The 27,569-nt window shown below is 41.5% G+C and overlaps 1 protein-coding gene and 1 pseudogene across 3 annotated transcripts in view; both read right to left on the bottom strand.

Moving 5' to 3' along the window:
- SIL1 (SIL1 nucleotide exchange factor) overlaps positions 1-27,569 on the bottom strand; it is a 268,621-nt gene that overhangs the window by 139,108 nt on the left and 101,944 nt on the right. The window lies entirely within an intron of this gene.
- LOC118843091 lies at positions 4,482-5,294 on the bottom strand (annotated as a pseudogene).

Here is a 27,569-nt window from a genome sequence, read left to right as displayed (position 1 = left end):
GAGTCCCAATCAAGTAGTAAAAAATAAGCAACGAAAGATGGCCAATTCAAGTAATCCTTTGGTACCCTCAAGACACTAGAAAATCAAAATGAAAACTCCCAGTAAGTTACATAGATCCTAAATGGTGAATTTATAGGAAAACAAGAATCAGAGTTGGCAATTTACCTCCAAATACTGGCAAAATCAAAACCAGCTTTTCTTTACACAGCACTTTTTAAACAAAAGCTCTTTATATGCACTTTTCATCTAACACTCACCACAACCCTATGAGGTACAGGGCAAATACAACTGCTTCTTTTCTGAAGATGAAGAAACTGAGGCTCCATCAGATTAAGTGACTTGCCCAAAGTCACCAAGCTCCTGACTCAACCCAGTTAGTACAGGTTCCACTATGTCATGCTACCCAACTGAAACCTGGATCAGATCACACGGTTCAAGTCCCTTTTCAAAACTTGGGTTGAAAAGTTTACAGGACACACATTAGAAATTCAACCAAAGGTTGGCATTATTTATACAGAAAAGATGTAGGATTTCCCTTCTGGATAAGAAGCTCTGTCACCAGCCCCAACCACTATCCTCCAACTTGGCTAAAATACCCAATGAATTGCCTATAAGGAAGATTCCTTAAGAAATGACACACTGGACAACAACTTTACTAGTTTATTATAGTGAGGGTTCCTTTTGATGGCATAGTAAATAGATGCTAAAGTCATTTCCTATTCTCAAATTCTGTGATTCTGAGGTTATTCCATGGTGTCCAAGATGAAAATGTGGCCTGTCTCATTCCCAAGTCCCTATACTCATAGAACTGGCGTTAATAAGCACTTGGATACAAAATCCAAAGCAGAGAAGGATTAACTCCCAATTTAGTTAGGAAACATGAAAAACTTCAAATACTACCATAAAGCTATAGTCCTACAAAAGCAACACAATACAGTACAAACTGAATAAAGACCTTTATTAACTGAAACTTTACCCTCCCACTTTGAACAGAGTGCAGAAAATGACAACACCCTTTCCCCCACAAAAGTAAAACAAAAGTCGCTGTACTAGTCTACACTACCTACGTGGAAAGTTGGATCCCTATGATAACTGATCTTCACAATAAGTTTTTAAAACTATAAAGAAGATCCCACAGAGCCTTCTGAATTCTTTTGGGTTTCTTTTATAATTGTATTTATGAAGGCAAAAATGTAGACTGAATTTTCAATAAGAATAGAAACAAAATGTTTCACCATTCACCAGAAAATGAAGTTAACTGAAATGCTGCTGTTGCATGTCAGTTGAGAAGAAGCAGGGCCCTGGAGAGATCACGTAGGTGAAGCTGGGCAATGGAGAACTTATGATATGGGTTTGGAAGGTCATAAGACATGGGATAAGGCAGAGAAATAAGAAGGTTATTATAGGGGCACAAAGGAGCAGGGAGGTTGGGGTTATGGGAGAGATGACAGATGCCCAGATGGGGAAAGAAACAAGCTGTATATAGGAAAAAAATACACAGAAGAGTATAAATGGAATAGGATTAAAGCTGTTATAATGAATAATGTGGCTCCAGAAACTAACTTACATTGACTGGCTAACCTAGGGTCGAGAAGATTTGAGAAGAGGAAAAGGGGCAGCAGGGAGGCCATTTGCTGGTTGCATTTCCAGTCAGGAGCACCGAAAACCAAGAAAAATGAGAAATCGGCTTACCTTCTGTAAGTACTAAGGTTTCTTTTCTTGCTTTTCTTCTATTTCTTGGACACTGTGAGAGGGGTAACTTAACAAAAGGTAGCATGTAATTTGGTATGATTTTTTTCCCTTTGTAAATTCTTCTTTCATTTGAGTCTATTTCCACAGATAATTGAGCCCAACTGTGATATCTGAATAGTCTAGGAAAGGACATTCTGTTCCCCCTTCAAAAGGAAGAGACCCTTGGCCTCTTCACTGCGACCAGAAGAATGGAAAGGATGCAAAGAACCTTGTTTACTTGGACCCACAAAGAAATAAGAACCCCAGGCCCAACCTAAGTCCTATGCCTAACACAGAGCAGACCTTTGTTTGGTTAAGCTCAGACAATGTGCTGAGCACCAAATGGAAATAGAAATTGCTTCTGCATTGGCCCAGGGGCCTCAAAAATATTTTAAGGTAAGACAGATAAAACCTGAAGACAAGGGGAGATAAATGATATGCACATGTCAGGCTTCACAAAATTTCTAGATTGGCTTGCCCCTTGTAACTTTGGTCAGACCTACCTCGTCTAAGGGAAACTCTCAAGAAGCCATACTATGAATACTGAAAAAGAAAAGAATTGTGGAATAATTAGGTTTAAACAGTACACTTCAAACACTATTAAACAAAAAGACTTGCCCTGTAGCCCTCTACACCAGGCCAAGTCCACTGTGAGGTCAGAACCTAGGGGATCGAGTGTCCTGGAGCTCTGAACACTACAGTCTCTCTACCACAATATTCCTAGGAAAATATAAGAATATTTCAATTGCCAAAAGTGATCAAATTCTAATTCTGCCTAATTCAGTATCTTTGAGAGGGCAAGAAAAAGGTATGTAGTGCATAACCACATAAGGATTAAAAAGGCCCTACAAAAACACATGGCTGCCCTATCCTATCCCAGACACCTATGTCACCTTTTTCACAAGAGAATTCAACAAATAATTAGATATTCCCATTGAGTCAGTCTGTCAATAAACACTTATTAAGCACCTATTATGTGCCGGGCTCTGGGCTAAGGGCCGGCAACACAAAAAACAACAACCCCTCAGTCCCTGCCCTAGAGGAGACCACAATCAATTTTTCCATCCATAAAACAAGTACTCCCTGCAAGCAACTAACATTCCACTGGGTAGATACAACATGTCCACAGGTAAGCAAGATGAACATGCAGAGTAATCCAGATTAACTTCAAGAGGAATCGTGTGCTTCAGGCTGAGAAGAAAACACAGGTAGAGGGTGGTTACCTCAGCTGTCTTCTGAAGGAAGCTGGAGATCCTCTGAGACAGATGTGAGGCTACAGAGATCCACAGCAGATTTTTAAGTAGGAAGGCGGGTATGAGCAGAATGAACAGTTTGCTGTATGAGAGACAGATTGGTAAGGAGAGAGTAGAATGGAGGTAGGGAGTCTAATTGGAAAGCTATTGTAATAATCCAGAGGCAAGCAGTGATGAGGCCTTGAACTAAAGTAGAGGCTGAAGAAGTGGAATCAGAGGATGGACTAAATAAATATGATCATGATGAATGAGCTCTTGGCTGTATTGCTGGAGTCCCAAGCTGGGATTTTATTTAATATTTTTTTGGCTCAATATCCAATAATGATATTGGTCTACCGTTGTTCTGTGATTTATCCTTCTCTGGTAGCCGTTAGAACTATGTTTGTCCACTATTGATTAGCAAAATGCAAATTAAAACAACTCTGAGGTACCACCTCACACCTATCAGATGAGCTAATATGACAGAAAAGGAAAATAATAAATGTTGGAGGAGATGTGGGAAAATTGGAACATTAATGCACTGTTGGTGGAGTTCTGAACTGATCCAACCACTCTGGAGAGCAATATGAAACTATGCCCAAAGGGCAACCAAACTGTGCATAATCTTTAACCCAGCAATGTTAGGTCCATATCCCAAAGAGATCATAAAAAAGGGAAAAGGACACAATGCAAAAATATTTATAGCAGCTCTTTTTGTGGTGGCCAAGAACTGGAAACTGAGGGGATGCCCATCAATTACAGAATGGCTGAACAAGTTGTGGTATATGAATGCAATAGAATATTTATTGTTCTATAAGAAATGATGAGCAGGAGGATTCCAGAAAAACCTTGAAAGACTTAAGTGAACTGATGCTGAATGAAGTGAGCTGAATCAGGAGAACACTGTACATAGTAACAGCAACACCGTGCGATGACCAACTTTGACACACTCAGCTCTTCTTAGCAACACAATGATCCAAGACAATTCCAAAAGACTCATGATGGAAAATGCAATCCACGTCCAAAGAAAGAACTATGGAGTCTGAATGCAGATTGAAGCAGACTATTTTCACTTTTTTTATTTTCTGTTTTTTTCTTTCTCATGGTTTCTCCCCTTTTGTTCTGATTCTCCTTTCACAAGATGACTAATGTGGAAATATGTTTAATATGATTGTACATGTATAAAACTATATCTGACTGCTTACCATCTTGGGGAGGGGAGAGGAAAGGGAGGGAAGGAGAAAAAAACTGGAACTCAGAATCTCATAAAAGTGAATGTTAAAAACTAAAAAAATAAATTTTTAAATTTTAAAAAGAACTATATTTGTCTCACAGAAGGATTCTGGTAGGGTGTTTTCTTTCTCAGTGTTTGAGAATAATTTATGCAATATTAGTTTAACTGTTCTTTAAAAATTTGATAGAATTCTCTTAGAAATACAGTAGAACCAAGAGTTTATTTCTTTGGTAGTTCCTTTACAGATTGTTCTGTTTCTTTTTCTGAGACTGGATTCTTCAAGATCTCTATTTGAAGTTCTATAAATCTGGGGTTTTTTTGTTTTTTTTTTAAAGATAGACCAACTATTTTATTTTCCTCTGATCGGTTCAGGAATGTTGATGGACAGCTCTTTACATGGGCTTTGGAGGGGGTCTGGGGGCAGCACCTGCAGGTCTGAATCGGAGTGGGGGCGTCCGATCCTTCCGAGCCTCACGGGAGCGATTCCTTACTATCTTGCTGTGGATCACGCAGCTCACACAGTAATGTAGTTTCACATACAGTTTGGGCAGCACATAGGAGTCGAAGACTCTGGCCTCGGAGATGTCCCTGAGCTTCCACGATGTTGTGCATTACAAATTTCTTGACGGCCTTGTCCTTCAGCACGCAGCAGGTGCAGTTGGTGCAACGGATGGGCTGCACATGGCCGCGGCCCTTCTTGGCGCCCCCGTTGTTCCTCCTCTTCTTGGTCATCTTGGAAGCCAGGAACCGAAAAAGCGGTTATTTTATATTTGAAGATATTCCTCTGGAAGTACATATTGGTACACTAGAAAAGTCTGGTATTTTTTATTCTGGCTTTGTTGTGATTTTGCCTTAAATTATTTTGTTATCAATTTTGTTAGTCTTTTCTAAAAAGAAACTTTCATATAGTATTGCCTATTGTCATTTTGGTTTGCAGTTGATCTATTTCTCTTCTAATTTTGTTGTATATTCATTAAATTCAGAATAGAAAAAAATTTTAAATGGCACACATAAAGAGGGGCTTCCTTTGATTTTGGAAAAGTCCAATTAAAGAAGCAGTAATAGCCTGGACCGCAGGGAGGTCTCGAGGAGGACAAAGAATTGGCTTGGGTAGGGTGAATCATTTCTCCCTAGGAGAGAAAGGAAATGAGAGGTTACAGGATCTCCTAAATTTCTGAAACCCTAAGGATAGAGGAAGAATGAGTTGGTAATTAAGTCCCTGTGTGCTGAACAGAATTTATATTCCCCACCATGTCCAGAATCTCACATCAAGATGGCAGGAAATGAGATCCAGCCACGGAAGAACCTATTTGTGACACAGGCAACTCAGCTCCCAATTTCTGAAAATTCAGAAAATCTCCAAAGTCAATATATTAGGAGCTCTGAGATCAGTATCTAGAAGGATCATGAGTACCCTTCAGAGCAAGCCACTTCCTTCCCCTGTGCTTAGGGGATAAGGCCTGAGATGTTTTGAGTACTCTTTCAAGTAAGTGTTTTGCTGCCCTAAACCTTGAGATGGCTTAGAATTGCCTTTAAGGTAGGCCTTTCACCTGGATCAGAGGTTCTTAACCTGGCATCCAAGAACTTAGTGGTTTTTATTTAATATTTTGGTAACTATATTTCAATGTAAATGACTAGTTTCCTTGTAATCATATTTATTTTATGCATTTAAAATCAATATTCTGAAAAGAGATCTACAGAATTCCCCAGACTGACAAAAAAAGGTCCATGATACAAAAAAGAGTCAAAACCTCCTGATCTAGAACAGTGCTTCTTAAACTGTGAGTCACAGCTGTGAAAAATTTGGCAATAGTAAAAAGTTTCTGAACACACAATGACCAAAAATGAATTAAAAATCAAATGCATAGCGAATCCGGGGTGTTTCTGGCAGCCCTTGCCCGTGTTGCATTGTGCAACTTCACTGCAGCTTTGGTTCTGAACACAAAGCACACACACTTTGCACTGCATGTGCCGTCATGCCATGCCATGCCAACGAATGCCGCTGAAACATGAAAAGGGGTTGCAAATGAAAGCAGTTTAAGAAGCCCTGATCTAGACGATCTCTAAGGTCCATTTCTGCTCTGTCATTCCATGTTCTACGAATCTAGCACCCTACGACTTAATTAGGCATTTTTCCTACCATTCAGATATACTTTATATGAAATGAGAGAAAATACTGTCTACTTCTCATACCATGTTCATTCCTATTTCTATGCTAATATTCCCATATAGAATGGCCTCCATTTCACTTAGCCTAAACTTATTCATCTTTCTGGTCCAGTTCAAGTCCCAACTTCTTCACAAAGCCTACTCCACCTCCTCAATGACCTGTCTCTTCTTTTAACAGTTGTTATTATAGTCCAGAACTATATCTAAAAGAAACAATGAGATAACCTATTCTTAGTGTACTGTCTCAAAATAACCTATTATCTCATCTGTGAGGGGGCTATAAGAAACATGCCCAGAGAGGCTAAGATAAATAACCTGGACTACACACAGCAGTGGTGAGACAAACATAATACATGCCTGCTGTAAAGCAAATAGACCAGACAAAAGGACGCCTTGGGCTAGCCTGGCCTAGAGTTACCAAACCCTGACTCTTACTGCCTTAAAACACCATAGGCAGCAACTGAAACGGACCATTTGGCAAGAACCAAGTTCTCATGATCCCCTCTGCTTCCATCTGCTAGTGAGCTTCCCACCACTAAAGGTGTGAGCAGTCAACCTCCTGCCACAGAAACAGCTAGACAAGTGGAGTGTAAGCTCTTTGAAAGCAGACACTGTGACTTCATTATTCTGTACCCTCAGCAACAGTGTGAGCATAGCAGGTCCATAATAAAAGTGTTAAATGTGTAAGAACTAACAGAGACGACCCTGAAAGTACCTGATCCATGATACAGATGCCACTTGACTGAAGTCAATCCTTTGCCATCTTCTACCAAACACTTCACAAAGTCCTCTACTCCTCCTTTTCTACTTCTTCCCTATTTCCTTCCCATTTTTCTTTCTCTTCTGCATCTGCCTTCAGACTATCAGTAACATGCCTTTCTTAGTTGACCCAGCTGGCACAAAGGTCACAGAAGCTGCTAGTCCATCACATCACATCATTTCTCCTGTTCCCTTTTCTACCTTTCTCTTGTCTTAAAAATCGATCATGGCTTTCAGCATCCAGACTAAAGCACTGTACTAAACGAGTGTGCCAGGCTGCTGCAAAATACTGAGATAATGAATTTGAATAATAAAAGGCAGAAAAAGGTAATACCTTAGAGACAGACTTGGTATAGTATACCTTCCATTTAGAACCTCACTTGAGTAGCTAATGTAGTCGTCAGAGACATTAGCCTAATTTTTGCCAAGAGAGTCTAGCAACACAAAGGTACTAAAAGATGGGCACCGAGGACTCAGCTCATTTCAGACAGAGAGTGCAAGGAATGAAATTAGCAAGTGCTACACTTACGGTGCAGAGAACAGCAAGTCCCCATCCCCTGAAATTAATCACCAACCACATCTGAAATGAACGCTACATGAATGACCCACTCTGGGGCCCCCAGGCCATAAGGAAGCGCCCAGAAAGGAGGCATTTGTAGAACACAATAAAGTCAGTTTCAAAGGGCATCCATAAAATGCAGCCCACAGCTGGTCAGTTCAAGTGCCCTTGACACTATAAGCCCAGGACACTTCCAGAAATAGCTTGAAGGTCAATCAGACGGTAAAAAAAAAAAAAAGCCACAGAGCCAAATCCTGGGGAGGTAGAGGTAAAGGAGTCTGGAGAGGTCAGAAGTAGCCACTATGGTCCCCCAACCTTGGAGAAGAACTCTCACTCTCAAAAAAGGGTCACTGTCCACCGGGGTACTGTATTTTTTTAAGGGCTAGGATACGCCGATTAGATAACTGACTGCTTTCTCAATAATGGTTAAAACAGTAATAGCAAGACACCTCTCAATGAGTCTTCTAAGAATACAGAACTGTCTCCTATTCAGTTATTAGCACGGATCTGCCTCAGGGTACAATTCAGCTGGGCAGTCCAATGGATAGTGCCCCAACCTGGAGTCAGGAAGGCTCATCTTCGTGAGTTCAAATGTGGCCCCAGACACTTCCTAGCTGTGTGATCCTGGGCAAGTCACTTAACCCTGTTTGCCTCAGTTTTCTCAGCTGTAAAATGAGCTGGAGAAGGAAATGGCCAACCACTCCAGTATCTTTACCAGGAAAACTCCCAATGGGGTCACAAAGCCTGAAAAAGACTGAACGATAATGTGAATCCTCATCCTGACACATAGGCACAATCCAAGGAGGCTCCACCCTATGAATATTAGCATTTACTAAAGGAAATAGCGCTTTTTGATGGGCCATGGGTATATTCTAATGAAAGGACGTTAAAAAATCCTTTGGATTACAGAAAATCTATCTTAGAGCTCTATTCATAAATGTCTTTGCTCACATATTCTAGCCCTTCTCTATCTCATACTTCCCCTGGTTGGTTGGGTGTGTGTGTGTGTGTGTGTGTGTGTGTGTGTGTGTGTGTGTGTGTGTGTGGGCAGGGGCGGGGATGGGGGTGGGGAATGAATTGCAATTGAAACACAGATCATCATCTCAAAGTAGTATTTTTGAGAACTAAGCCCGGAGATGGTCAGTGTCACTGGCAGCCATCACTGTACATCACTGTCTTGGTCATCACCCGGATTAACAAAGTTTAGAAAAAAATTCAATTACTACACCCAAAGGAAGGGTTGATTCCATAGGGAAACCAGGAAAAATGACGATGTTAGTTCAATGAGATTCTATCATGGAAGCTCAAGAAATTCAAGGGGGAAGAGGTTGTTCTCTATATAGTCATGTGTTAAAATGTCTCAGATAGCAAGAATCCTTCATTTGTGAATGGAGACAGACGAAGTGACTTTACATGTCTGTGTTCTCTAATTCTCCTAGGAAACAACACAACTTTGAGGGTTAGGGGAAAGGGCAAGGAGGAGAGGGCAGAAGCTGTCAGTTTCTACTGTAGGACCAGATCTAGTTCTCATGCCCACACTTCTTCAACACATTGCAAGAGGGCTGAATCTCTAAGTGGCTGGCCTAGTTTAGGAGGCCCTTACTGCCTCAGTAAGAACAGGAACCTCAGCACTACGGCACTGAAGCATCCCTAAGTTGGGAACTTCCCTACTCAGAAACATATCTTCCAAAATAATAAATCAGCTATTCTCTGCAATTTTAAAAACCTATGCCCCTTCTCTCCCCCTCCCAAAAAAAGGCTATTACCAAGCATCCTAAATGTTTTGCAATGAAAGCTGAGCTCCAGTATAATTAGGGCAGAATCTGAACTGTACCCTGAGGCAGAGTCATGCTAAGAACCGGGTAGGAAAAAGTTCTGTGTACTTAGAAGGTTCATTTAAGTGAATGTGAAATCTCAGCCGTGAATAATGCATGCAAGGCCTGCAGTAGAGACACTTCCTTCCAGCCCAGCCAAGAGTCAGGCTCGAGAGGCAGATGGCCAAAGCAGTGGCAGTGGTGGTTTGGTGCTCTAAGATGATTGCCTCCTCATGTCTGCCCTCAAGCAGGGCAGACTGATAAATACACCAACCTGGGAAGAAGAAAAACAGATATTGTACCAGGGGCGGGGGGGAAGGACACGTACACAAGCAGCATTACCTGGGACATTTCCAGTCCCCAGGCAAGGTAAACATTTCTGTTTAAAAGAAAAGAAAAACAGCAGTGTAATTTTTCTCTGTGGAAGAAAAGAAGCCTCAAACATATAAAGTTGCTCATTCAGAAGAGACAGATGATATTTCTAAGTAGAATGATACCAAACCATCTGCAAAAGGTTTGTGCATTCATCAGCTCAAGTGGCTCCATACAGTGCAGTTGGGGAAAGGAAACCAGGAAAGAGTGGGGAGAAAAGGGAAGAAGCTTTCAGTTACAGATCCATTTGCTCCCAGAATATTCATTATTTGTAATGACCAGAGGCTCAGAGAGAGCTAAACCAGTCATGCCTCTAGCTAGTCTGCACAAATCAAGCCCAGGTAGCATTTCCAGAGAGAAATCTCTGAAGCCCAGCCCAACCCAACATTAAGAGTTCTGTCAGAGCTGGGTTTGCACAGCTGATATTCAGATCCATTTTGAGTGTACACACACAAACGCACACAAGCACACACACTTTTAAGTCACAAGGAAGAAATGACAGCTCACTAGTCTTGTGCCTAAAATAACCTATGGAGAAATATAGCTTCTGAACTCACTGTGCAATACAGAATTCGGAGCCCAGCCATTTGTCACACTATTGAATAATCCATATGCATCCTTAGGGCTTGACAATAAAATTTGTAAATCAATAGCAAAAACACAGCATACCGCAGCTACAGAGTTAAGATACAAAGAACATTTTCAGCACTGATTTTTTATTTGGGGGGGAAGGAGGAGACTTAAAAAATAGCCTTGAGAGTGTAAACCTTGCAAGGGATTTCACTGCTGGAATAGAAGAGACTTTAGGCTTCCTGTATATACTCCTTTGAGAGCAGTCTTCATTGTAAAGTTTCATATTGTCCCCATGATAATAATGGTTGTCTCCTACAGACCCTGCGATTAGTGTAACAGGGATGTCCACATCAATCAAAAAACCCAACAAAGTACATTTACCTTCCGAGCTCAAGAGGAGCCAGCAAAACACCTGCTTTGTGCAAGAGAAGGTCTTAAAGGAGGAAAGAAAATAAATCATTTTCAGATTGCGTCTGAACTTATTTTTCTTCCTCCTGGATGATCAAACAGTGAGCATAGGGGGAGGCATCACCATCCACAAACCTATTGCCATAGTGATTTGTGTTTGATAGAGAGATGAAACAGGCAGAATGGTGTTTATGTTCTAAGAAAACCAGACAGCAACCCTGATCAGCCAGCATCTATTGTTGGACATAATGCCATATGAGATACTCCCTCCACTTTTCTTAAGCAGAAGAACAGTCAGTCCTGGAGTGGAAATCTACATTGTCATCTACCCCAATTATCTGAATAAAGAAGGCTGCAGCTCCATACCATTAACACACAGGCAACTTTGTAGGCCCCTTAGATGGAGCAATATTTCTTTGGCACCGAAATACATACATGAGAGATTAGAGTCTGCTCACTTCAGGCCACGTCCCCAGGCATCTAAAACTCCACTGAGTAGAGCCAACTGAACATGCTAAACATGACACAGAACTGACTAGGGTCCTAACCTTAAAGGGCCAGCAGAAAAAATTCTGTTCTGTTTCCTTCTTTGCTGACAAAGACTGAACCATTTTCCATCCGCTAGTTCTCTGTTTTCCTAATGCCTAATAGATTATACTATCTATGCGTGCGCGCGCGCGCACACACACACACACATATGTATATACGTATATATATATATGTTATGCTAACATATAACAAGGACATTAATTTCTCTTACTGAAAGTTGCCTCCCCAACCTGAGGGGACTTGACTGACTGCCTGGGATCTCATTTAGGGCTGAATCAAGCCAGCAGCAAAGGCAAGCAGAATGAGCAAATCCCCAGGTGTTATTAGTTAAATGAGATAGCTGCCCCCAGGGGGCACTGTCAGGAAATTCACCACTGGGGAGCAGAGTGCACAATCTATATAAAGACCCTCTAGCAGTTCTTTTCCTTGTCACTTCCAAGAATATACACAGAGAATCAAAACAATCTTAAGACCTCCCTCAGAAAACAGACTCATCCAGATGCTGATGACTATGCCAATCTCTACGGAGAGCTGAGATTCAACTTTTCATGAAACAGAACATGTGTCGAGGGACAAGAAAATGGGAGATTCGTGGAGAAAAATGGTCTTGCTGAAGAACTCCTAGGTTTTTTGTTTTTAATACTTCTGATTCGAGATCATTCAGTTCCTAGGATCTGATTTTCCCCAAATCCCCTCTCTAGTGATGCCAATGAGTTTTTTCTATTGTTCTGACCTGAACAGCACAAAACATGGTTGGAAAAACTAAGTTTTGGAAGTCATTTTTTTAATGCTGGCAGAACTGAAAAAAAATGTTCCCCCTAGCCACACACACAGGAATCATCCATCCTTGCCAAATGCCATTCAACTGCAGGTTAAAGGATCATTTATATCAACTGTAGCCAGCAGAGCAAGGAGAAGACGGAGCTTAAGAGTCCATCTCACTCTGATTACAACAATGGCATTCATCCCCTGCCTAAGTAATATCCATGACCATAGTCAGCCTAGAAAAACTGTGAATTAAGTATAGTTTGTCTTTGGTGTCCCCCCTTCAGTCCCTCTCATCCCTTAGCACAGAAAAAAATCTGAATACTCACCCTGCTACTCTAAGCCAGCCACTTCCAACAAAAAACGATACCACCTGATCCTTTCCTAATTCCTTCAAGATCCCAGGAGCCAAAGAGCTAATAGTCAAAAAAGCACTAAAAAGAACTTAAGGGCATCTGGACAGTGTTTAATTTTGCCATTCTTTTAACAATAGATGATTGCAGTTTAACTCTCCAGTAAATATCCTTAATGCTTTTTTAGGCAGTCATAGACCAGTGAAGGAAAAAATGATAGTAGACAAAAAAGCCTTAGATTTCCCTCAACAAGGAACAACCTTTGCCCATGAGTTTGCAGACTAGGTGCCAAGAGATACAAAATTCTTAAGAGTCATTGAAAAGAATTCTAAGAGAAATCCACCTCCCACTCCCATTTTTCCAATTTTTTTCTTTTCTAATAAACCTGCAAAACGCAACTTACGGTGCCCTACTGGGTTCACCTGCGTGGTTTTTATGAGATATCCCTTTAGATGCTTTAGGCACCCTCCAACTATAGGTGGATAAAGAAGTACATTACTAATTCAGTCACATTCTGCTGATTTCCCTTAAATTCCCCAGCATTCGCATTACCTCTCCACCTAAGCAACTGAAAATTATATGAAGAGGGATGTGACCCAAGGATACTTTACTCAGTGAGCTTTCTCTCCAAGTAGCTAACACTGGACTGGGAGCCAAATCTATTGGGTCCTTCCTATTCCACAATCATTCGTTTTTCTTGCTTTGTGGCACTAGGCAAGGTCCGAACCCACTTTATGCCAACAGTTCGACTATGTTAAAGAAGGATGTTGGTATAGAAATTAATGAGATAGGATCTGCAGACCAAAGACACTCTATAAATATGGCTTATTATTATTCCATAAAAAACACCTCTGCCTACGTAAACTAATTATGACCAGAGGTAATCAAATCTTCAAACTTTTTAATCGAGAAAAATGGTTCCCTTAGTTCACAAACAATTGAAAAATACAAGCAATAAAGAGACTGCTCTGGAGACTAAGGAAATTAAAATACAATTGGATTCTTATTTGCCAAAATCAACGTATTATGTGAAATAAGACAAGACTAACAACCTATTAGTTTATGAACAATAACAAAATACCAATCGGAAGAAGGACAATCAGTTTGATTACAACCACTACACAATTCAAATGTTCCACAGGGTTTTATTCTCCTAAACCTCTACCTACATCGACCTTCTCTAGGTCAATGCTATCTGGGTGCCACTCTGGTTGTCTTTATCTACTGGCCTTGAGAGTCCCATTTTCAGAGAATTGGAGAAAATTGAGGGAACTTCCAAAACAGCCTCCCTGACTTCTAACGAACCCACCACCAAAAACCCCTGTCCAGCCAGAATAAAGGAGACTGTTTTCACTAATACCCTAAACTCCCCACCGGAAGGACTGAAGATGGGCCCAAGGTCGCACAGTCCCTTGGGAATCTTTTTACCATCCTTAGCAGATTTTCTAACACAAATCTTCTCCATTCTCAAACTCTCTAATCCCTCACTACAGATAACAAAAGATAACTAAATTCAACTTCCTGGTACAAAGCACTGGGTCCAGAGCCAAGATGGCCTGTGTCTGACACTTGTCAGCTCTGTCATTTAACCGTTATCTGCCTCAGTTTCCTCAACTGTAAAATGGGCATCATAATGGCACCTATTTCACAGGGTCGCTGTTAGGGATGAAATAGGAGAATATTTGTAAAGAGCTTAGCGCAGTGCCCGGCAAACAGTAAATGCTTAATAAAAGCTTTGTTCCTCATGCCTCTCCTCTTCCTTACCTAGACAGGTGACCTGCCCAAGAGCACAGACCAGGAATGGGATCACTCGGCCTCCCTGGGTGTCAGCTATCTCATCTGAGTAATGGGAAGCTTGGTCTAGACACCCCTTGGGTCTCTTCCTATCATGTCATCCTCTATTACCTGAGGCTGTAACCACCTGGGGCTATGAAGATTATATTCCACTACAGAGTAACTGAACTAACTAATCCTTGTCCTGGGCATGCAGTGACATGACTGGGTCAAAGGAGATGAATAGATGAATGAATGGGAAAAGAGGCATTTATTAAGCTACATGCTGTATACTTTGCTAAGCACTACAGACACAAATGGAAAAAAGCAAGACAGTGCTGGCTTTTCAGAAGCTGATATTCTAATAAGGAGAGACAACTTGTAGATTTCAACAGCAAGCCAGAGGGAAAGGCTCCATGGTCCTTAGGGTATGTAAGATACTAAAAAATGATAATTATACATTTTCTTTCATTGTTCTTTTAATTGATATGAACAGCTTTAAAAAGAAGAAATACAAACTATCAACAACCATCTGAAAGATTATTCGAAATCTAAAATAATTTTTAAAAACATAAATCAAAACAACTGTGAGGTCCTATCTTATATCCAAACTACCAAGTTGAGAAGTGGGAGGAAAAAAAAAAATTAGGTTGGAAGGCCTAAAGATAGGCCCAACAATTCACCACTGGCAGAACTATAACTTGATTCAAACAGGTCTGAAAAACAACTTGGAATCGGGAAAGAAAAGTTACTAAATTATTCATATCCTTTGACCCAGTGATATCACTACTAGACTTAAACCCTGAAGAAAGCTACTAACAGCAACAAAATGCCATATATATAACAATATTCAAAGAATCATTTCTTTTTAGCAACCAGAAGCTAGATAGAAAATGTCTGCCTGATTTACTTCAACAAGCATTTTTTAAGAAACTATGATGTCTATTTTTTTAAAGAACCTATGACTTTGCATTCCCCAACTGAAAAATGGTCAAAGGATATGAATAAGCAGTTATCAGAGAAAAAAAATTAAAGCTATCTATAATCATGTGAAAAAAAAATGCCCTAAATCACAATTGATTAGAGAAATGTAAATTAAAACAACTCTGAGTTACTACTTCACACATACCAGACTGGCTAATATGACAGAAAAGAAAAATGATAAATGTTGGAGGAGATGTGGGAAAACTGGAACATTAATGCATTGTTGGTGGAGTTTTGAACTGATTCAATCACTCTGGAAAGCACTATGGAACTATGCCCAAAGGGCAACCAAACCATGCATACCCTTTGATCCAGCAATACCACTACTAGGTTTGCATCCCAAAGAGATCATAAAAAAGGGAAAAGGACCCACAATGTACAAAAATATTTATAGTAGTTCTTTCTGTGGTGGCAAAGAACTGGAAATTGAGGGGATGCCCATCAATTAGGAAATGGCAGAACAAGTTGTGGTATATGAATATAATGGAATATTACTGTTCTCTAAGAAATGGTGAGCAGGAGGATTCCAGAAAAACCCACAGAGACTCATATGAACTGATGCTGAGGGAAGGGAGCTGGCCCAGGAGAACATCGTACATAGTAACAGCAACACTGTGCAATGACCAACCTTGCTAGACTTAGCTCTTCTCAGCAATACAATGATCTGAGAATTCCAAAAGATTCATGTTAGAAAATGGTATCTACAACCAGAGAAAGAACTATGGAGTCTGAATGCAGATTGAAGCAAACTATTTTTTATTTTTTTTGTTTTTTCTTTCTTGTGGATTTTCCCTTTTGTTCTGATTCTTCTTTCACAACATGACTAATGTGGAAATATGTTTAACATGATGGTACATGTATCAGACTGCTTGCTGTCTTGGGGAGGGGGGAAAAGGAGAAAAATCTGGAACTCAAAATTTTACAAAAATGAATGTTGAAAACTATCTTTATATGTAATTGGAAAAAAATAAAATACTATTAAGGGGAAAAGTTAAAAAAAAAACCTATGACTGTGCTCAGCGCTGAGGGTCAGATAGGGGAGGTAGGAGGGTGAGCACAAACAGGAAACAGTCCTTGCCCTCAAGAAATTTTTGGATATTGAGGGAAGGGAATATTAACTAAGGAAGGAATAAGGGAAAAAAACTAAAAGGAAAACTATATGAGTGAAATCTTGAAGGGAGGTGGAGGTCACAGAAGACAGACATAGGAAAGGAGGATTTCCCATATGTCAACAGCCTATGCAAAGGAAAGCACAGGCACACAGACTTACGGACTAAAAGAGATCACAGAACTTAGCAATTCTACAGGTTTAGGAAACTGAGGCCCAAGACCTGCCGAATGAAACACAGCTACTATATATTTGAGAAAGGATTCAAATCCAAATCCTATACTTAACCCTCTACACTATGTTGCCTCCTATAAGAGAAGCAAGGAGTGGAATGTAGTATTTGAGGAACAGTAAGTAAGAGTTTGGCTGGAATGTGGACTGTATGAGGATTAATATAGACAGTTCTCAGCTTACATAAATATGCATTACACAAATGTGACTTTAGGTAAAGCAGTCTGAAAGGAATCTGCACGCCAGAAGAAACCTATGTTAACTTTACTCTCAGTACTGTGCTCTCCAGTCTCCACTCCTGCCCCTTCGCTTGGTGCTCTGCAGCCTCCCACACCTCTACCAAAACAAAAAGAAAAACTAAAAAAAAAAACCTTCCAAGTAAAAGCAGAACAGACATGTGGAGAAACCACCAGCAGCAGCAGCAGCACCACCACCACCACCAGCACCACCAGCACCAGCAGCAGCACCACCACCAGCAGCAGCGGCAGCACCACCAGCACCACCACCTGGTAGGGGCAGGACAGAGCTTGGCTTGAGACCTCCAGCTCTGAGAAAGGAGACCTTTGACCTTTTCCCCACTCCACCCACCTAACCCTGTGTCCAGCTCTCTGGGTATCTGTCTTCTGTCCATCTGTGCTCAGGTACCGAGTGTCCGTCCCTGGCCCCTCCATGTCACCCATGCTCTCCTGTCTATGTCTGCGCCCAGCCTGGGCCCCCACCACCCGCCCCATGTTCCTCCTCTCGATTCCAGCCAGGCACCAATGTGCTCCAGCACTTGCTTCTCTGGCCCCAGCCGCCGTATCAGTAAAGCAACTGCCAAGATGCCTCTGCGGCTGTGTATCACAGAGTGTACGAGGCTCTCCACACAGGAGGCAGATGCCAGAGAACCTCGCCCCACAAGCCATCATCTACCCAGTCTATCACGGCAGTAAAGCATCCAATACACAGCATCACACCATGGAGCCTGGCCATGGACCCTGCTGGGGCCTAACCCCAAAGCAAATCCACAACACAGCTAAGTCAGCCTGTTCAGCTCTAATTATCACAGGGGTGGCCATAACTGCTCTCCCCCTCTCTCTGCATTTCCTGTCACCTAACTTCCTCTTCCTGGCAGGAAGCTCCTCCCACCACGTGTCTTAGGCGTCCTGTGACATAAGCAGGTCACATGGCCCGTTAATGGGTGGGAAATATCTTCAAATCTAAATTGCTGCTACATTCGGCCCCAAGATCTTTCTTATACATTACATAAGGCAATGGGAATTCTGGGATAACTGGTGTCAACAGAACTTTACACAACAACGTAAACCCCCCCCCCACCCACGTGTCCCTGAACCAAGTATCAACCCTTCTTCCACGGACCCACGGCCCCCTTCCTGCCTCTCTTCCTCCTCCCTCTCCCCCTCCCCCAGGGCCATGGGCAAATTTATATTACATAAAAATCACTTTACGTAGAGGTCTACAGAACAGTCCACTAACATAAAACAAGAACTGTCTGGAATGTAAAATCAGTCAAGAAAAGTAGGTTCAGTTCAACCTTTGAAGGGCTTAAATGCTAAACAGAGGAATTTCTATTTTATTTCAGAAGCAAGATGGAGCCACCAGAATTTCTTGAGCTAGGGAGTAACATGGCTAGATCTATACTTTAAGAATATCAATTTGGGTACTTTATAGAAAATGGAATAGAAATGAGAGACTGGAAGTAAGGAGATCAACTGGACAAAAGAATCAGATAGCCCAGTCAACAAAGATGTATTTAAGAGGTAGTCACGTAAAAATACTATAACTAGAGACACTTAAGGGAAAGGAAGCTGAGGCAATAAAGTAAGGGTAACAGGACAACATTCACCATGACCACCACCCTGTCCCTCCCCCAAAGAACTAGAGCCATAGCTATACCTCCAAAATGAGGGCAGCCCGGCAACCCACTCACCATCAACACACACCTGAGCCACAAGCAATTCCACCAAAGACGTGATACAACCAAAAGAGGGTCTGAGGCACAGTGACAGCCAGGCCATGGCAGAAGAGAGAACCCCCTACACAAGCCACGCACTATGCTAACAGCGTTACCAATATAATCTGGTGCTGGAAATAGCTACTCCGAGACTTGGTACATTGTTAAAATGAAGCTCTCCCAGATAAATTCTTGCTCTAGCTACTCAGATACATCTGGCATGAGGGATTAGATTAATTCAGGACAACTGAAAAAAGTTAGGTGTTTTACAGGGAGAGGTGGATTATGGCTCCAATGCCCGTGATTGGTTTTTTTGCCACCTTGGAGATTATAGGCAGGGAGGTGGTGCCAGCTAGCTGGACTGCTGGAACTTCCTAGCCTATAAGGTTCCAAACACCGTAGAGTCAAGAGAGGGAGGAGTCTCACAGTCTAAAAAAGAATAAGGGGTGGTAACAGACAGGAGAAAGAGCACGGTATGGGCAGTGACAGCCTGTGAGATGGATCAACAAGAATTTATTCAGCACCAAAAAAAAAAAAAATTATCTAGCACCTACTGAATAGCCATTAAGACTAGGCTCACTGCTGTGGAGATTTTTTCTAGATTACAACGGTCAAGCACACAAATAATTGATATAAGACAATATTAGAGAAATGCAAAGGAGAGGACCATTCTTGTATAGCTGTTTTGTTAAGCTAAATGTGGGGCTTTATCTCCATAAAATTCTATCTTACTAGATTTAGCTCCAGAGATCTTTTTGTGTTTAAAATTTTTCCTTTATTAAAAAAATCCAGGCTCTCCATAAGATTTCCATTCTGTTGAGATCTTCTAAGATCCTGATTGTCAAATACTGTAATACAGACTACAAGTAGGTCTACTTGGGACTAGATGGCCACTTGGCAAATGTGTACATCATAGCTGAGGATCCCTCTTTTAGAGCGCAGGTGGATTCTGGGATTTGTTCAAATTCTAAAATTCAGTGATCCTGTAACTCACACCATCCCTTGCCACTCTGAATCATCTGCAAACTTAAAAACTGTGCCATTTTTTACTGTATCCAAGGTTGAACAGATCTGCAAACTTAAAAACCAAGTCATTTTTTACTATCTCCAAGGTCGAAGAGATCTGCAAACTTAAAAACCATGCCATTTTTTACTATATTCAAGGTTGAATAGAACAAGCCCAACAATGAAGGTTGTAGAAACTGTGCCATATACCTAAGCAGCCCTGATTGCCCTAAGAGAAAAGGCTAAAGGAAACTGGATAAGCAAGACTAGAAAGAGACCTCCTGGCCTTTAAGGACATATGCCATCGAAATAAAAATGCTTCATTATTAGAAAGAGGATGGTAAACAGCTGCTCTCCATTTCCACCAAAGTTTCCAGCCTACAAACTGGACCATGGCCCACCCCATTAGGACAAATGGTGAATAAAAACCTGGCTAGGTGTATTCCAGTGCCAAATGAGAACAAGCTGCTGTTCACTCTGAGAACCACAGCCAGGGAGCCTCAAATCAGAATTGGCTTTGGCTCCCAACACAATCATAGGGTCCTTGCCTTCCTGCGCTGGTCACTGCCAGCCTGGATCTGCTCCCCTTTAGGGCTATTGAGTAGAGTTACAGCAGAATGCTGAGTGGCTAACTATCCCTAAAAACTGGCTATGGGCACTCAACACGAATGCAGCATCCGATGTTTTGTGAAGGTGAACAAGGACATGTGGCTAGAAGGATGCAGCACCCAACAGTGAGTATAAACTCTGTCCCCTCTTTTTTCAGGGTCCCGTGTGTTTAGTACCATATAACCCTCTTCTCTCCCACAGCAGCCAAGGCAAAAATCGTATCATCACAATCATTATAACCATCACCCCCACTACCTCGTCTTTATTGAAAGTGTTGTGGTTTACAAAGGAGGAGGAAGAGATGGCAGAGAGAGGAAGTGAGAAGACAAAGAGGCCCTGGGAGGAGACAGGGAGTTACGGGAAGAGGAGGCAGAGGAGGAGGAGAGCTCTACAAGACTTACAGGGTGCTTTACATACATGATCATTTGCTCATCTCCATAATCTGTGAGACAGATACCATTACATCCATCTTCCAAATGAGGACACTGAAGGTCAAAGAAGTGAAGTGACTTGCTCATATTCCTCATAAGCACCAGGGATATGTTTCAACCCAGGTTTCTCTTGTCTCCTCATCCAACACCCACTGCCACAACACCACTGCCTGTCAAGTACCCAGGAAGAAACCGAGGCTCAAACAGGTAAATAATTTACTAGGGGTCAAGCAGTTCAAAAGTATCAGAACCAAGACTCAAACCCATGTGTCTTGACTCCAAATCCAGGGCTACAGCCCCAAAGATTCTGCTCATTCCCTCACTTTGCACTAGCTTCTATCGTCCTAAGACCTAAAGTATCAAGGATGAAAGTCTCTGAGCAGACAATATCCAACAAATGTTTGGAAGATGAGGAACGACCAGTAAAAACAAAAATACCAGAGGGCAGAAATAATATATTTAATTCTTTTTTCATTTTGAGCTCCAAATTCTCTCCTTCCCTCCAGCCCCTCCCCTACACGCTGAGAAGAGAATACATCCATCATACATGTGAATTGATTAAAAACACATTTCCATATTAGCCATGTTACAAAAAATGCAAGAAAAATAAAGAAAGGGTGAAAAACAGCATTCTACACAGAGTACAGAATTATTAAAGGATTCACTTGTCCTCCCTAGTCCCCTGCAGAGAAGGTCAGAGAAGAGCATTAGAACAGAATGAAAGACTGACATGAGCTTTTTTTCCTACCTGCTTCCCCAGGATTCACCTGAAATATAGATTAGAATCTGGAAGTACCTAAAATTATAGAATGTTAATATTGGAAGAGACCTTAAAAGTTATCTGTCCTACATAGTGAATTTCAAAAAATGCTAAGAAGGCTTCCCTTCCTCCACCCAGTTACTGGCCAACTTGTTCCAAGATGCCTGAAAGTGCTCTAACAAAGGCTAAGGTCTATCATTATGGAATTAAAGATGAGGTTTAAGACGGAACTCTGAAAGGTAACAGTGACAAATTCACACCAAAGAAATAATAAATAACAACAGATCCTTTCTTCATCAAGGGCCTATTACAGCACTAAATAATAGGAAAAAAGAAAAGAAGGAAGTACTGCAAGGGGGGGGGGGGATTGGTACCAAAGACTAATTCTACTGATTGTCCCAGAAGGGATCCCACTTCAACACCACAAACAATGTGCCCATCAGGGCAAGGCCTTCTTGGCTACAAAAACAGATGCAAGGCCATCCCTGTGACCTCTAGAGAAATGGAAAGGAGGTCCCTGGCAGTAGAAGTAAGGAGAATATTGCAGCACTTCCCTCTTACTATTTAAAGCACCACTATTTTACCAGTCACTCAGATTTGTAACTTATGAATCACCAATTCCTTCATCTCCCACCTTTCATACCAGAGCACTTGCTAAGCCCTATCAATTATCCAAGGGTGGGGAATCTGTGGCCTTGAGGCCACATGTGGCCCTCTAGGTCCTCGGGAGGAGCCCTTTGAATCCAAACTTCACAGTACAAATCGCCTTAATAAAAGGATTTGTTTCTGTAAAACTTGGACTCAGTCAAAAGACCACACCCAAGGACCTAGAAGGCCACATGTGGCCTCAAGGCCCCTGAATTATACCTTCCCAAGATCCCTTGTATATGCCCTCCTCTGATACGACCAACTCCCTGGTCCAGAGCCCCATCACCACATGTCTAGACTTCTACAATAGCCTGCTGGTTGGTTTCCCTGCCCCAACTCTCTCTCGTTCCAGTGATATTGCTATTTGTAAAGAATAGGGTTCATCACGTCAGCCCCTCCCATTCAATAAACTCCAGTGGCATCTCTATGGCTCCAGGATCAAGTATAAAATCCTCTGTTTCACTATTAAAACCCTTCATAACCTTTCCCCTTCCTATATATTTTATATATGTATCTATCCTTATATTTTACTCCCCTCCATGTACTCTACTGTCTGGTGACACTGGCCTCCTTGCTGAAACTCCGTCTCCCAACTTCTGGAATTTTCACTGGCTGTTCCCCATGCCTCGAATGCTATCCTTCCTCATCTCCACTCTTACGTTCCCTGGCACATTTAAGTTGCTGCTAAAATCTCACCTAACGCAAAGAGCCTCCCCGATCCTCCTTTATGTTAATGACTCGCCTCTACCGATTATCTCCAACTGATCATAATCGTGTGGCTATAGATATAGATACAGAAACACATATACATATATCGTTTGTACAAAACTGTTTCATGTTGTCTCTCCTACTATAGTGTGAGCCCCTTAAGCACAAGGACTGGTTTTTGCCTTTCTTTTTATTCCCTGAGCTCAGCATAATGCTGGACACACGCAAAGGTTTAATTAATAAATGCTTCCAATTCACTGACTTAAGTTTCTCTCTATGACTACAATATATGAGCTTGAGTGATCCCTGTGAGTGGGTCATAAAAGCTGATTCGAATCTCAGAGCTCCCTGCCAGTCTGCATTTGTGGCCAAATCAGACTATGGGGTGGACAGACTATAGGAAGATGCCGTCTTAGGGAGCTGGCAAAAGACCAAGGCACATCATGTGACTGATGAAGTATCAGTAAAGTCAGGTTCATAAAAATCTTCTCTGTGACACCCTCCATACCTAAACAGTCCAATACCTTTAACAAACAGAAACGCCCCCGGCCTTGTATACTTAGCCTCGGTCTGCAGTTTGAGAAACTCTAAACAAGCAAACAAACAAGGACAAACCATCACGGGCCATTGCCTCAAAGCCATAGATGATCCAGAAGCAACACTGTAGGTTACAATACCTAAGTTTCATCTTACTTCCTCTCTCTGTTACTATTCAGTTGTTTTCAGTCATGTCTGACTCTTCATGACCCAATCTGGGGTTTTCTTTCTCCAGCTCATTTTACAGATGAGGAAACTGAGGCAAACAGCATTAGGTCGCAAGGTTACCAGGACCCTACAGCCAGTAAGTGTCTGAGGGACATATCTGAACGCAGGAAGATGATGAATCTTCCTGACTCCAGGCCTGTCACTCTATCCACCAAACCACCTACCTGCCCACTTCCTAATTACCTCATTCTCTACCCCCTTAGGCTCAGAGACCCTCCAGGAATCACCAGGGCCCTTTTTCACAATATTTAAAAAAATTTTCCCTTGACCTTCAGTCCTCTCAAGCTATGGTCCTCTACATCCCTCCCCCTCCCCCATTCTTTGAGAAGCTCCTAGGAAGTCATTTATTTTCAGTGTCTCATAATCTACTCCCTTAGAACCCGGCTTGCAAACCTAATCACTCAACTGAAACTGCCCTCTCCAGTTTACCATCAATCTCTTAACTACTAAACATGATGACCTTCCTCAGTCCTCATTCTCTTTAGTCTCTCTATATCAGGGGCTCTTCATCTGGGGTCTGTAAACTCCTTTAAAATATTTTGATACTTCTATTTCAATATAATTGCTTTCCTTTATGAATTTATGTATTTTATTTTATGCATTTAAAAATATTCTGAGAAATCCCAGTCTTCACCAGATGCCAAAGGGATCCATGACATAAAAAATGTTTAAAATCCTTCACTATTCCTCCTGATGCTGACCACCAGTCCCCACCTTTAGTTCCCTGACCCTCCTGCTTCTCCTCTGCCCACCTGACCGCACCTCCTCACTCTTCTCTGTTGAATTATCAACCTATTGTCTAAGTGCAGGAATCTCTCATCAATCTGCCCTGGGCCACCTTCTATCCTTTCCTATAACAACAATTTCACCAGCTCATATGAACTGCTACAATCTGTAGACAAATGAGCAAAATAACCTATAAATCCAACACTACTCTCTCTCCTGAACAAAGTCCCTCATTGCCAACTGCCTACTGCTCCTCTCCCTGGATGGCCCGTTGGCACATCAAAGTCAACAGGTCTACAACTGAGCTCTTAAATCTGTGGCTTTTCCAAACATCCCAGTTTCTGGAAAGGTCCCTACCATCCTCCTAGTCACCCAAATCTAGAACCTCAGAGTCACCCATGACTCTCTCCTCTCCCTCATTCCCTATAACCATCAGGTGCCAAATCTTGTCAATTTTACTTCCAAATTGCCTATCGTCCCTTTCTCAGCAAGCACACAGCCATTACCACACTGCTGGGCCTTATCAATTCTCACCTGGATTACGAGTCTCCTAATTGGCTTCCCTTCTTCCATCTTCTCCGGCTCTCCAATCATGTTATCCCACATAAAAGATACTCTCTTCCTAAAGTCACAGCTCTGGTTAAAAACCTTCATCAGGACCCTACTGGCCTTAGGATAAAATACAAACTTCTTATCCTGGCATTTAAAGGCCTCCACAATCTAGATCCAATCTCTACCTTTCCAGCTTTATTTCTTAATAGTTTCCTCCAGACACTCAAAAATACTAATCCAAGTGAATTAATGAATTGCTCCCCCATAGTGACATTCCCTATATTGCTTTTGCACATTTGTATATGTCATTCTCCTGGACTCAAATCCTTTATATAATTTATCTTCTTTCAAGGGTCAGCTCAGGCCACCACTTCTTCAAAAACTTTCCCTGCTCTCCCTAGTTATTAAAGTTATCACTCTCCTCAAATTACCCTGCACTTTAGTGTGTGTGTGTGTGTGTGTGTGTGTGTGTGTGTGTATGTTGTATCTGAGAAACAGAATGCATGCTCCTGGAGAGCAGGAACTATTGCTTGTCTTTGCATCTCCAGTGCCTTGTGTATAGTAAGCAACAGGCAAATTTACAAATAAAGCTATGTATGTAGCACACCAGAATCTTCATCAATGTCGGCAAACTGAATTGAATGGCAGCCCATTAGTTAAGAGACTTATAGATTGATGCCTAGACCCATAATTGCTCCCCTTAAAAGGTTGCCTAGGGCCTACATGCAGAAGTCTCTTATCCTAAATACTTGAAATTAGTGTAGTTCCTCTAATATAAATGATGTTTTTAAACTTCAGTTTCCTCCTCATTCCCATGCAAATCTGCAATGATCTGACCAGATGGCTAGAGCTCTATAATTCTTGGACTGCTCACATCAGTTGTTGGTGATTTGGGTTTGTTTTTTTTTTTAATTTTATTTCAAATGAACATGCTCCTCCAAGGGCTGAGTGCTTCTATCTTGCTGGTTCTTTCTGCTAAAGTCAATATTTCAGAAGTTCCCTCAGTCACTTTGAAATGATATGGTTCAATAAGAAAACCCAGGCCTGTGCCCATCAATAATTTCCATAAACAAATAAATGCTAGGAAACATTGCTAATCCCCCTTCAGCCAACACAGAAGCAGTAGCAAATATGGCTAAATGGTATAGGAAAGCACCTAATTTTATGCTCCCCTTAGGCATTTCACAAGCAAAGAAAACCAGTTCATTAAAAGGACAGGCCTTGAAGTAGGATAAGGGACACATCCAGTCTAAACAAAAAAAAGCAAAAGCAGGCTCTGAAGGGTATCTACCACCATGAGACCAATTTATAAATTGAGGTATAAGGTAAGGGAGAGAAAGAATTACCTTGGACCAAGAATCTAAAGCTTCTTAATTTTTTTGGTACTTTCCCCTTCTAGACCCAATGATAGTAAAATGGTGACCTTACCTGAAAGAGGAAGGTGAGCCAAGATGTTTTTCCCCGCTCCAAGCAATTTAGTGTAGTAGGAAACACCCTGGATTTGGAATAAGAAGCCCTCAGATCAAATCTTAGCTGTTTCACTGACATGATCTGTGTGACTTTCACCAAATGACTTAGCTTCTCTGGACCTTAGTAGATTTCATCTGTAAAATAAGGTGCTTGGACAACATGACAGGTGAACTAAGGTATCTTCTAATCCTAGAGCAGGGGTTCTTAACTTTGTAAATCATAGACTCCTTTGACAGTCTGGTGAAGCCAATGGACCTCTTCTCAGAAAGTTTGTAAATGCGTTTATACGAGACAAAATAGGATTTTGTCAACACAGGATTACAAGGGAAACCAATTTAATTAAAGATAATTTTTTTTCCATGCAAATCACAGATGCCTTGAAATCTATCCAGAGACCCTTGGTGCATGGGGGAAGATGGTCCACAGAACCCAGGTCTTTAAGAACCTCTGTTCTAGAGGCTATAATTTTATGAAACCTCATAGTTCAGGTCCACACATACAACAAAGATATACACAGTGTACGGCATCACACTTTATATTAGCAAAGAATTGGGAACAAAATAGATGCCTGTTGATTGAAGAATTGCTAATGGCTAAGCTGTGACACACGAATGTGATCAAAAATTACTCTACTATGAGAAATAATAAATACGAAAAAGCAGGGCAAGTTCTACGCGAATTGATATAAAGTAAGCAGAACCAACAAAAACAACAGATTCACAAGAACTACGACAGTATGAATAGAAAGAATAAGCACCAAAAACATCAAAAGTGAATGCTGCAAAATCACAAGAACAAGCAAAGGAGGCTTCAAAGGGAGAGAGTCCAAAGGAGATTCTGCCACTGAGCCCGCCCCTCTGCAGAGGCGGGAGGTCCACAATTGCAGTACGTTGCATATAATCACACATGTTCAAGTACTGATAAGTTCCATTGCTTTTTTTTCCCCTCTTATGACTTCGAAAAGTATTGTTACATGGGATGGCTGTCTGGGAGAGAAAGAGGAAGGCAATACTGAGGGAAAACTTGGCAATGTAGAAAACAAAAGTTATCAACAAATTTATTTTAATAAATAAATGGAAGGAACCTTAGATATCCCCCTAGTCCACCTTCCTCACATCATAAAAGAGGAAACGTAGGCCAGAGAGGTTAGATGATCTGCCCAAGGTCATACGTTGTAAGCAAACAAGTGAAAGAATGTGACTCAGGGGATCAAGGAAGGGAATCCTGAACTTTGAAACTAAGCTTAGAAGTGTGTGGGTGTTTCTGCCCTCTGAGGAAACAGCTGGATGCCACGAGGGGAAAAGAAGAGAGCATACTCCAAGAAATG

Source organism: Trichosurus vulpecula, chromosome 3, assembly GCF_011100635.1.
Source record: "Trichosurus vulpecula isolate mTriVul1 chromosome 3, mTriVul1.pri, whole genome shotgun sequence".
NCBI lineage: Eukaryota > Metazoa > Chordata > Mammalia > Diprotodontia > Phalangeridae > Trichosurus > Trichosurus vulpecula.
Note: the sequence above shows the minus strand (reverse complement) of the source record. Positions and strands in the feature narration are given on the sequence as shown.